The 12,132-nt window shown below is 36.4% G+C and overlaps 1 long non-coding RNA gene across 2 annotated transcripts in view; it reads right to left on the reverse strand.

Annotated features, from left to right (window-relative positions):
- Positions 1 to 2,647: 2,647 nt before the first annotated feature.
- Positions 2,648 to 12,132, reverse strand: part of LOC113973806 — a 29,541-nt gene continuing 20,056 nt past the window's right edge. Inside the window, exons 4-5 of one of the 2 annotated variants that reach the window (XR_003536352.1) lie at positions 6,390 to 8,603; positions 2,648 to 5,013 (exon numbers count right to left, since the gene is read on the reverse strand). This is a non-coding gene — a long non-coding RNA (uncharacterized LOC113973806). Of the gene's footprint in view, positions 8,604 to 12,132 lie in introns of both variants that reach the window. The other variant, XR_003536350.1, reaches the window with a different exon arrangement.

Consider the following 12,132-nt stretch of genomic DNA (forward strand, 5'->3'; position numbering starts at 1 on the left):
ACTGGGAGGAGAATCAGAAAAAGGTAAAACCCATAGGTTGAAATAAGAACAGTTTAATAATGAAAATAAAGTAGAACACTATAATAATGACAAAAATAACAATCATAGTAGGAAAAAAGGAGCTACCAAAAAAAAAAAAAGGAGGAATAACTCCATAAAGACAAGTGATGCACAACACAGTTGCTCACCACCTGCTGACCAAAGCCCAGAGCAGCCCAGCCCCGAGCAGTCATCCGCGCCTCCTGGCCAACTGCTCCAGTTTATATACTGGGCATGATATTCTATGGTATGGAATATCCCTTTGGCCAGTTCAGGTCAGCTGTCCTGGCCTTGCTCCCTCCCGGTTCTTCTGTGTCTCCTCATTGGCAGAGCATGACAAAAAGTCCTTGATGTAGGGTAAGCACTACTGAGCAACAACTGAAACATCAGTGTGTTATCAACATGATTCTCCTACTAAATCCAAAACACAGCACTGCACCAGCTACTAGGAAGAAAATTAACTCTATCTTAGCCAAAATCATGATGCATATTTCATTACTAGTATTTTATTTCTCATAATAATAAAATTATACAGTTTGGATAATTCTTCATAAATAAATATTTTTTTTTAATTATCACATTAAAATTTTCCTCAAAATATAGTTTGCAGAAGACATGAGGAACATATGTTTTGGAGTACTAATTCTTTAGAAACACACTGTATAATATACATGGTAGGGCTGTAAAAATATAATTGTTGGAAAATTTCCAGCATGCTAATTTTATCCTTCAGAAGTAACTTTATCTTATTATAAGATTAGTGAGCCCTTTTGCTATTCCTACATGTTCCAAAAATAAGTTTCACATCATTTACCAACTGAGAGATGTTCACTTGGAAGTGAGCTTTGAAAGGCTGATACCTAAATTTAAAAAAAAAAAAAAAGGAAAACAAAAGCTGCATTAACATCAAGAATGTACTAACTTTAGTCAAAATTCTTCCTGCATATCTGCAAAGAAAAAAAGAAGAAAAAAAAGCAAATTTTAACCACCAGATGTACGTTGGGTTTGATTTCATTCACAGATCTGTTTTATTCTTGTCTTAGGGCGAGTAACTCACAAAATGAGCTCCAAAATGTTCCCAAATAAGATTGTCCTAGATTTTTTTGTCAGGTAGAAATTTGAGATAGGAGCTTCAAATTTCCCTAGTGGAGAGCCTACACTGAGCGTGGACGTATTGGCTGGGCAGCTGCTTCTGGAATGTCATTTGGCTTTACAATGCTGGAGGAACACACTCTGCTCTCATGTGGGTCTTGCACGCATGAGAAAAATGTTTGATCATAGCAACAATGTGCCTTGTCTGCAGTCTCCAAATTGTATTCCTTGTAGTGCATTGTGCCTCAGCAGGCAGATATACCTACCCACAACATATTCTTTCGCATCTGACTTAAGGGAAAACAGGCAGGTGCAACTCAGTAAAACTGAAAAAAGGTTCATAGGTGTCAAAAAGAATGCAAATACCTATAACAAAATTAAAAGTTCAATGCATAGTCCTCAGCCATACCCCGCAAGAAGTCAGCTTTAATCTCTTCCTTTCTTCTCTTCAGTCCTTCTACTTATGTATACATGTACACGTGCTTTATCATAAAGCTACTGATTACTTGGATAGTGCAAGTAACTTCCTTTCCTTCACACTTTAAGTCTCAAGCTGGAGCTTGAGTACCTCTGGGTACACTTCCAGCTCAGTTCATATAGGCTTCACTTCCTTTCTACTTTTCTTGTTCCAGGCCTATTTTTTGTGAGTTTGTTGTGAGTTTTAACACTTTTGCAGTTCCCAAACTCTAAACTTGGGATAACTCATTGGCTCATGATGAATGGACGTGAGATAATTCCTAGTGCTTTCAGAACAAAGGGATGTGAAATACAATGGATCTTTCTTACAGGATCACGAATGGTCTCCATGGTAGTGTCTCTTCTGTGGCAGCTTGTTGCCACAGAAGGCCTTTTGTTTTGTGGACCAGTGGGGTTGGTTATTGTGCTGTTCAGAGGTGCCTGTGACACAGTGCTGACCAGTTAGGCTAAAACACTGAATGAAACAGATCCTAGAGATCCTGGCTCTGAGAACTTGAAAAAGATGCAAGAACTGCAATACATCACATCATTTTTTAAGAGTGCACACAGTGAGGACAAAAAAGGATGAAAACAGTATTGCTAGCTCTCCTGAATTGCTAGAATTCAGGAGAATTCTGCATAAACCAATGGACCATCACAGTACAGGTTGGAGAGGTATTAATTTTGAATTGGGTATGGGTGTACAAGGTACTATGGTGCCAAAAATGTGGATGTTAGCAATGAGTGCAATGTCGCCAACACAAGAACTTACGGATTACAAAAAGAAGGAGGGATGTGAAAATTGAGGCATTTAATTGTGACCTGATTTTCACAATATGAGTTTAGGAACTGGATATATGGGTAAATAGTAGACATGCAAAAATGCACTTTGTAATAGCACAAAGGGGTAAAGTCCCATTTCTGAGTTAAAACTATGTCAAGCTTGCGGGCAAACGAAGCGGATGAATGTGAAAGGTGTCCTTGGCCATGGCAGGGGGGTTGGAACTAGATAACCTTTTCAACCCAGGCTGTTCTATGATTCTATAAGTGAGGCAGCATATGATCCACAGGAGAGAAGCTCTTTTAACTGTGCAGAATGGAAGTGAGTTAATAGCCCAGTCACCACACTGCTCCTGACTTATATAATTTTTCTCTCCCTATTGAATAGCAGCAGAAAATGAAGCCAGACAGGGTCATTGTTGTAAAATTGTGTGTTTAGTAGAAAAGCAGAGTCAATTCACTCCTCATTGCTAAAAGAGCAAAACCCACAATTCTTACCTGCTGTGTAGCATCATGGAGATTATATACATATACATATATATATATATGTGAAGTGAACATTTTCCTCAAGGAAAATTTCCATAAGAAGAAGTACTTCTGGAGATGTGTTAGATGGCAAATATTTTTATACACACAATGTGTTGGCAGGTTGCAAGCAGGTACTGTTAAGGAAAAAAACCAATGCCACACCATTTTTGTGAGCATATTACATTGAAGGAAACAGTTTCCTTCAACTGGCATTCCCATCAGCAGCTTTACTGGAAAACCAGTGAACTATAGATGGCAATGTAGCAGACTATGATATGAATAAAGGACATTCTGATGTGAGGAGAAAAGAAGTGCATGACCAGAGATTCTGAGAAGCTTTGGAAGAAAACCCAAATTTGCCTGGCTAAAGTTGGATATTAATTCCCTTCCCAAGCTTCTAAATTCCTATAATGGAAACAGCATACCACAGAGGAAAGTTAATAGAGTGACATTGACATGTTAGATAAAATAGATTTTATCTACCTTTAGCATGATTGACCCAAGAGAGAGGAAAGAGATTCCAGAGAAAGATGAACTGGTAAGGGACATGGTGCCTATTCTTACCATTCAAACTAGTAGAGGGTGAGTGGCAGTGAAATGCACATATTAAAAACTCCGAAAAATCTGAGGAAATAACAGCAATATGTTACGGGAGAAAAGGTGACATAAAACTGAGGTACTTCCAAACAGAATATTGAAGTAGTCTTCCTCCAGGAGTATCAGCAAAGTAGGAAAACATGCAATAACAGAAATTGCATTTAAAAAAAAGTTAAAAAGGGTAATGTTGGCCTTACTTCAAGGATATTATAGAATATAGTCTTTATGGTCAATGTTAACTGAAGATGACCACAAATCATTTAATGCCATTGCAAACATACTCAGTAGAGTACAAGACTCATTTTTCAGCTATAGCTGCATAACTTGTAAAATGAATACGAATCTGAGGGGAAACACACACCTTAAAAGAACCATTTACTTAACCAGAATTCAGAATAGTATTCAATCACAAGGCATTTTTTTTTTATTCTTAGTAAACTGTAGGTATGAAGTCAAATCTAACAACACCTAGTGATACTGTTTTAAAATTCCATTCACAACCCCAAAATAGCTGGATATTTATGCTAAAATTATTAAAATTGTAATAATAATGGAATTTTTAAGGTTTCACTTTAGTCTTAAACTTGATATTCCACTGGAATATCAGGCATTTTATACCTCTCAGAGCCATAATTACTATTAGCAAAAACAACGGTACATATATTGCCAAAACCCATGGTGAATACAATGTTGAGATTGCCAAGTATGCCTTGTTGCCGTCCAGAGTGCATTAAGTGTACATGTATCTTTGCGCCCTTGAAGCTGGCAGGAAAAACTAGGACCAAACAATATCGAGGACGTGTTTTCAATGCAGTCTTCCATCTTCTGTTTTGCACCCCATGTGGTCCTATCCTGTCTCTTCTGTTCAGGTATTCTTACCTCCACTGTGTTAGGCAGGACTCGGTCACACTGGTAACTGAGGGGAAGTATAGCAGCAGCTGAAGTAATGAGGTGGGTGATACAGGAGATTGAAGTCAATACTCATAACGATCCTTCTTAGATTTCAAAGCCTCCGCATATTTCTAATAGTTTTAAAGCTGTCTGTAGGTTTTCAGCTTGCTGCTGGAATCACTTCCACATGCTGGCAACCCAGTGAATAGTTAACAAGGAGAGCGAAGACAGAAATAGTTCGCGTTTATCAGACATCCCTTTGCACTTTCTCAGAATAGGCTTCTGCAGTACTATTTTCACAGAATCATATCTCCTGATGCTTATTCTGACTATGCTAGTGCCCTAAGGATTTCTGTAGGTCTAGCATCATTCTCAAGAGGTTACAGGCAGAAAGGCCTATCCTCAAAGGCAACCCATAGATAAACAGGCATATCTATAGAGGGATGATTTATCTTTTTTTTTTTTTAAGCCTGATCTAAATTTGACCTTTAGCTTAGTGAAGACGTGTCTTAAGGCTGTCTAGTAACCCATCCTTTTTCACTGTCAGTCATGACGCTCTCAGGTTCAGGCAAGTTGCATCCTCACACAGTCAAAAAGAGGCTCACTGGGGTCTCTCTCAGAGGAGCAGTACTGTGACAAAGGAAAGATAGAAGATGGAAGATACAGTATGCATATTAAAAAAATATGCAATTTCCCTGACAAAAAAAATAAATAGAAAGAAGACAGAAATTAAAAAACATGTTATTGTAGTCTTTTTAAGATGTTGGTTGGAAAAAGTATAAATTTGGGAGGGTAATTGGAAAAACAAGAACTGAGTTAATCATGAGGTGAGCTGAAGGTTTTTGGGAAAAAGTTCTGCTTCTGTTCATTCCTGCCTCACAACTGTCTAGCAGGCTGGCTCAGCTATAACACAGTAAAACACGTAATGCAAGCAGTGCAGACCAGGACATCAGTAGCACCTGGAAGTAGTTTATATCAGACCAATATTTTCAGAGGTGTCATCAAATCAACAGTAGCATATTGGTTTATTTATTATCCCAGCATATCTGCACTTCTCATTTTGAATGACTTTTTGAATTAAACATACTACAGAGTGCATCTTTGATGGCAAGTTCAACAATTCTGTACATTATTTGATACCAATGCAATATTCATCCCTATTAATTTATTTGATCTGCTTGCTGGTACAATTAATAAGGTACAGGAGACAAACCCAAAGCTCAAAGCAAGGTAGTGGAAGGGTTTTTTTCACTTCCCAGGCCTTTGCATAAGGTCTTAAGAGAGAAAAACAATGGTGGGGATTCAATAACCATATAGATTCTCCTCCTCTACTCATTACAATTTTTGCTGCTGATTAACTCTCTGGACCACAGTCTCCTTGCAGAGTGTAACAACACTAAAGTGAAACAGATGTGAGAAGATTGACTTTAAAATGAATTTCATACAAGTTAAAATAAATGGAAAGTTATAGCCCCAACTTGTAATGGAAAACTGATACTCATCAGAATTATCACCCATCCACATACTTCCGCTCAGCCAAGATTTTTAAACTAAAAACTGCATGACTCAGTTACCAAATCCTCATTATCTGTATGTTTTGTCAAAACTCCCTAAGAAGGGGTTTGCCTGCTTCTTGTATTTCTACAAACCTCACCTCACTTTCAGCAGAGGCAAACGTTTATACACATTCAGATTATTACCAGAAATTGTGGGACTGCTCAGTGTATAATCCTTCTCTATCACAGCAAGCATAAGCTCATTGCCTTCACCTGTGGCTTATGCTTCCCCATTTTATTTTCATTAAGGCACTGCTTTTATTATGGTGCCAGCTCCTCTTGCTGCCTGTAACATCATGCAGGGTTTAAGCAAACACCATGACCCTTCATCTGCTTCTGATGTTGGCTCTCTCCATTTCACTTCTGAAGGAGCTTCTCTTTTACTTCATAAGGCCTCTTCAAATGCTTCTGTAAAGCTCTCCCTCTCTGCGACACCTGGAGAATACTTACCACGCAGAGGCTATTGATAGGCAGAAACCAAGCATGTAGATCATTATTATTTTAATATCTCTTCGTAGTCTTCCTTCTCTCTGTATCCCATTTACCATATATATCAGCACATGACTGTAGAGTCCTGGTTTAGGATGGAGATTACATAAGCAATAATATCACAAATAATAAATTAATTTTTGCAGTGTGGGATGAAATACATATGCACATACATTACTTCAGTTGTCACAATACTGGTTTTGGAAGAAATCTAAACATGCAGCTGCTCTGCTTGTGCCATTGCCTATTCTGTTTTAATCACAATTACCGATAGCAGACTGTTGCAGCAGCAGCTTTGCATTTCCACTTGAAAATCTTGGGTTTAGCAATTCATGAACTGTGTCTAAAAATATATCTTCATTTGAAAACTGGCATTCAAGCTACAGTCTAGAAGCAGTTCCTGTAAACATATTTAGTTAGTTCAGCAATTTTATCTAAGAGCACAGAGATACCTTTGTTGTTCCAGAAAGCATTATTTCATTTTCCTGTGTTCAGAAGTGACTGTGATGACATTGTTCTGCATTTCAATTATCTCTAATATGAGCTTTTATAAAAAGATAATTCATTTACCATATGTCAGCTTGGTACTTCCTTTCCATTTGACAGTCAGTGCTGAGTAGCAATAGGAAGCCACCATCAGTAGTCACACAGGTTAGAAAGAGAACTATAGAATGCCAAAATCCTATGGAAATACCCGTTCCTTTGATTTACATTGGCAAATATAGACTGAAGACTATATGCCTAATTTACAAACTTACTAAAGAACAAAATGGCTTTGGCCCTTCAAGTTAAACAAGCATCCAGCCAGGAGAAAGTCTTCCCAGTTGCTAACAGCACAATAAAAGGGAGTCCTCTAGGACAATGTAAAACTCTTCCAGAGAATGAAGGTCCCAAGTCACTGAGATCCTCTCCCAGCTTATTTGTAATTCCTTGTTCAGGTTTATTACCCTCTTTTTCTCAAACCTGGGAAGGTTTTACAATGAGTAGACATTTACTCCAGTCTGTGGTGGGCTCTATGAACCTCAGAGTGGCTGAGCAAAGTTATAGAGCTGTCAGTGTCTCCATCAACTCTTCTGCACTTTACCTGAAGATCTGTCAAATTACAGGGGAGGAATTAAAAAAGAAAGGCACAGGCTGGCTGGCTTGCGGTTTTGCACATTACCAGAGATTGCTAGATGCCAAAATTTTCAACTGATAGATACTTTTTACTTAGGACTAGTGTATTTACATTGCTACCTGGAACCTGCTAAAGGTCTGAATGGGGATGTGGCAGCTGTCAGTATCTAGAAAGGGAGCATCTGCCCTCTGTAAACCTCATAAATATAATTCCTAATGAGTTTCATTCAGCAATTTATTCAAACATTCCAAACTGTGTGGTTACACAGGCCTAGAACAGTATAACCACTGTCCTCATGTTGGTTTAACTATACACAGATATGGAGCATTGCATGCAGTACATATTTGTACATTTGACTTCTGCCAAATAATGCAGGCATATGCTATCTGTAAGGATGTCAAGTGCATAATTTAATAGTTATTTGATTATTTGAATATCCATGGCACAAAAATGCATTATTTGCTTACTAACATGGGTAAGGTAAAACTAAAGAAAAAAAATGTAAAGGGTCAAATTGCCAGACAAAATTCACTACAAATTATTTTCATCTTATGTATAAAATTAGAGCCCATCAGAAATATAATTATGCATGCAAACTGTTTGAGTGGAGGTCATACCAGCTTCTGCATAGGAAAATTCCCCTAGGGAGGTAGATCGCTCATCCAGATTACTAACTGGGCTCAGAAAGCCAAGATTTTTAAATAACAGTTGTTAGTGATTTAATAATACATGAATGCAGCTCTGAGGTTAAAAAATAAAGCACAGAAAATAAAATCCAAAGGGAATAGGATAAGGCTAATGGGCAAATTAATGTATTTGAATTTTTCTTTATATTATCACAGTCATGCTTTGTTGACTTCATCAAATTGTGTTGCTGTTTAACAGCATTGTTATCTTAACTCTAAAATATTCAATTAAGATTTTCTTGAATGGAATTAATTAGAAAAATACAATGGTATTCCCATAGTGTGATCCTGACTTCATTCTTTACTTCTTTATTCCTTCACTTGCCAGGAAGAATTGGAAACACTGCATTCAGTTCCACTGACAGTTCTTTCCTGTAAAACATACTGAATTGCAGCTGGTTAGTCTCATTTATTAATTCTAGAATGGGTCTTTTTAGAGATGACTTCAGGAAAATTTGTCCTTTTATGAAATGTTCATATTTTGCTTCAATGAAAGATTTGTTTTGACTTCTTAGACATAATTCTAAAAGATATAACATTATTAATTACTGCTATGAATTACTAGAATTATGGTATAGCATTGGATAAAGGTTTTCATTTGTAGAGTGGGCCAAGCTTATGTATCTCAGCTAATTTACCTGTTTTTTATTTTTCAAGCCCATTCTGCTACAAAAAGAACAAACCAGTTCTGCTAATGTTTGCAAAAGGCAAATTTCATTGCTTTGTAATAAGCAAACATTACAAAACTGACATTGCTAAGACTTTAGCACTGAAAATGTCGATAACCCATGTAGAAATTAAGATAATTTTTAAAATCAAAGTTTAAACAGATATTGAATCAAAAGTTCAGTGGGTTAAAAATAACACATGGTTAAGTCATCATTTGGCCAGATCACCCAATTTAGAAAGATGGCAATCAAATCACAGAAGTTAAAGGATCAAAGATTTATTTATTAACCCTGTATTAGATGATCAAAGAAAATCAATTGGTTTAATTAAAACTTTCTTATTCCTCTTTCATTCCCAGAAAACAACAGTGAAATTGAAATAGTTGGTATGGGATCTTTCTACTCATGTTGATTTTAGTCCCTAGTTACAGTTATTAACTGAAGCCCTAAAATCAATTTAGTTAGTCTTAAATAGCTTCTTAAATTTCATATGCAGTGCTATTACACAATTTCAAAATTAGGCTTTGTGCTTTGTAATTGTGCAGTTGATCCGATACATCTCACAGGATGGAGAATCCACAAGGGACCCCAGTGGGCTTTCAGCTTCCCTCAGTACTGGCCCCCTTTTTGTCTCTCAGGTGTTTTACTTGATTAATCTTGTATTGTACTTAATGAAATGCCTGCAGGTTTCAGACACTTCTCATTGATAAAGAGAGTGATCAGGTCTTATCTCCAGGCAGAATAACTTCATAAAGGCCAGTTAGAGACTGTTACTTCAGAAGATAGAAAATAGAGAAAGTCCTGTTGAAGATGAATCCTGTGGGATAGTCACTACTGCAATCACTTGCTAGAAAAGGTGAGAAACAGAGACTAGAGCTGCCTTTAGAGAAAAAAGGCCGCTTATTTTAAATAAATAGGTGATAGCCATATGATCTACTCTGGGTATTTTTGCCTGGTTTGGGTATTCACAAGCTCATAGAAACAGCTGCAAGCCTCATTGTTAAGACTTTCATTCACCCCAAAGCATCTTATGTTCCTTGAACATACTGGAAATCAGCTGAACAAACCCATGATCAATAGCCCTATCACAGCACCAGGCATAATAACTAAGGGAGAATATATAAAGCTTTGCTAATTTTTACACTGTATGGTTTATATCCATTTAATAAGAACTAATACCAAAGATCTGCTTTTACATTTTATCAAGCTAAGCTCCATATAATATAAAACCCTTAAAGTATATGCCAAGTTGTTATCATAGTCTTCCAGTGCATTCTTTAAAAATTAAATTGTACATGGATTGACATCATAGCAGTTTTAGCAACGGAGTAAGAGCCCATAGAATTTGTATAGCTAGTGTGTCATAAGTTGCAGTTTCCATAAAAATGTTAAAATAACTCAGCCAATACTATCATAATAAATTTCTTAAAAAAGAATGTAATAAAATAAATTACGTGAAGTGGCCTTCATTTAAAAATTAATGACATATTTAGACCCATTTTGTTGACTGTTTTCATACCACTTTAATACATTCAATGTATCAATATCATTATACTGGAATAAGCACTACCAGAATGAGAGGCCTCACTGTTTTTATTGTTCATTCCAGTCATTGTTCTAAGTCAACTATTTCAGTCAAAACTAAACCTTCAGACCACGCTTAAACCTGGTATGTATCCATTTGTTTATTGATTTCAGCTAAGACAGGACCTCAGAAAAAGTAAGTACAAATTATTTTCTTCAGTATATTCCAGGTATTCAATTTGGATTTCTTTCTGAGAGACAGAGGCATAAGCTGCTTCAATATTGTCAGTACCTCTGACTCAAACTTTCTGTATCTTTTATTAAGTTAATTTTCTTTCCCTGGATTTTCTCCAGAAACTGTATTTAGCAATGGAGGGAGAAAAGCAACTCAGTCTACAAGCTCACAATATTCTGTAGCTTTGTCTACTCCATCTGTTTTAAGGTGAGATGTTTTTTGTCTCTAGGAGTTATCAAAGGAAACTTTATGACTAAAGACAAGAAGGGCTAGTAAGGCATGTGGGACAAAGGAGAAGCATTTTCTAAGGTTTTCAAGGGTCAGTGCAGTGCAATTCTACCTTTTGGCTCTGAATCTGTAGAAAACTATAGAGGGAGCCTAGAAAGATTAGCTTGAATGGCTAAAGTTACCTTTTTGGAATACCTCACAGCTGCCAAACTCTTAGGTGGCTAAATTTAGATGAGGTAAATCCCATTCTCAGTGTGGTGCACTTAATCATGAGCTATTTTATAGCAACTGTCTCCTACTGATGAAAATTAGGGAAGAATACAATTTTTTTTCTGGATTGGGGTTATGAATATGTATAATTAAAGATAATTTTGAAATGTATTTTCTTTAAAAAATTATCAACATTGTAGAATTAGAAGATTAACTAAAGAATAAATATTTTTGATGGATTTAAAGGAAAAAAATAAACCCAAGCAGCAAGGTAATAGTAATTTTTTAGATTATTGATCCTTTGAGATACTTGTGTTCTTGTGGGGAAATGACTGTGAATCCCTGTCACAGGAAATGACCTGTGAATTAAAGTCCAAAGATTTTTAGAATAGTGTCTGAAAGCCTAAGTTTTGTGCTCCCAATGTTTCCTTTGTAATTTTTTAGGATACCTTAATCATGAAACATTTGTGTAAATGGAAATGGTAATCCAGATCTTTATGTAAAATGGAATCTGTCTCTCCAAGATTTCCAGAGTTTTGTCTTTTGTGGGCTGGATCCACATTGTTCTATCTCTTTCGAAATACAGATCAGAGATTGTGTCTTGAAACTAAATCTCTCACATTAAATACTCTTAAAATTTTATCATACTGTTTTCTCATGCCACTGCTTTACATTTCTCTGTAAGAAAGAGCAGATTAAAAGGAGAAAAAAATCCAGTACTTGAGGGGTGGTTGTTTACACAGATTCCTTTCTCCACTATATCAGCTTCAGAGAAGAGATATCAGTGTTCTGTACTGTCATACTTCTTTTATCAAGGCATGTATCCAAATTCATTGGAAGAACATTGACTTTTGAGCTTTTATATTTGCTAGCTTAGCAGAAACGGCAGCTTTTCACTTTCTTTCTTTCTCTCTCTCTTTTTCTTTTGTTCTTACTCTCTCGTTCTTTCTTTCTCTCTTTCTTTCTCTCTTTCTTTCTCTCTTTCTTTCTCTCTTTCTTTCTCTTTCTTTCTCTCTTTCTTTCTTTCTCTTTCTTT

The sequence above is a fragment of the Neopelma chrysocephalum genome, unplaced genomic scaffold, assembly GCF_003984885.1.
Source record: "Neopelma chrysocephalum unplaced genomic scaffold, ASM398488v2 Primary Assembly neopelma1_23b, whole genome shotgun sequence".
NCBI classification, from domain to species: domain Eukaryota; kingdom Metazoa; phylum Chordata; class Aves; order Passeriformes; family Pipridae; genus Neopelma; species Neopelma chrysocephalum.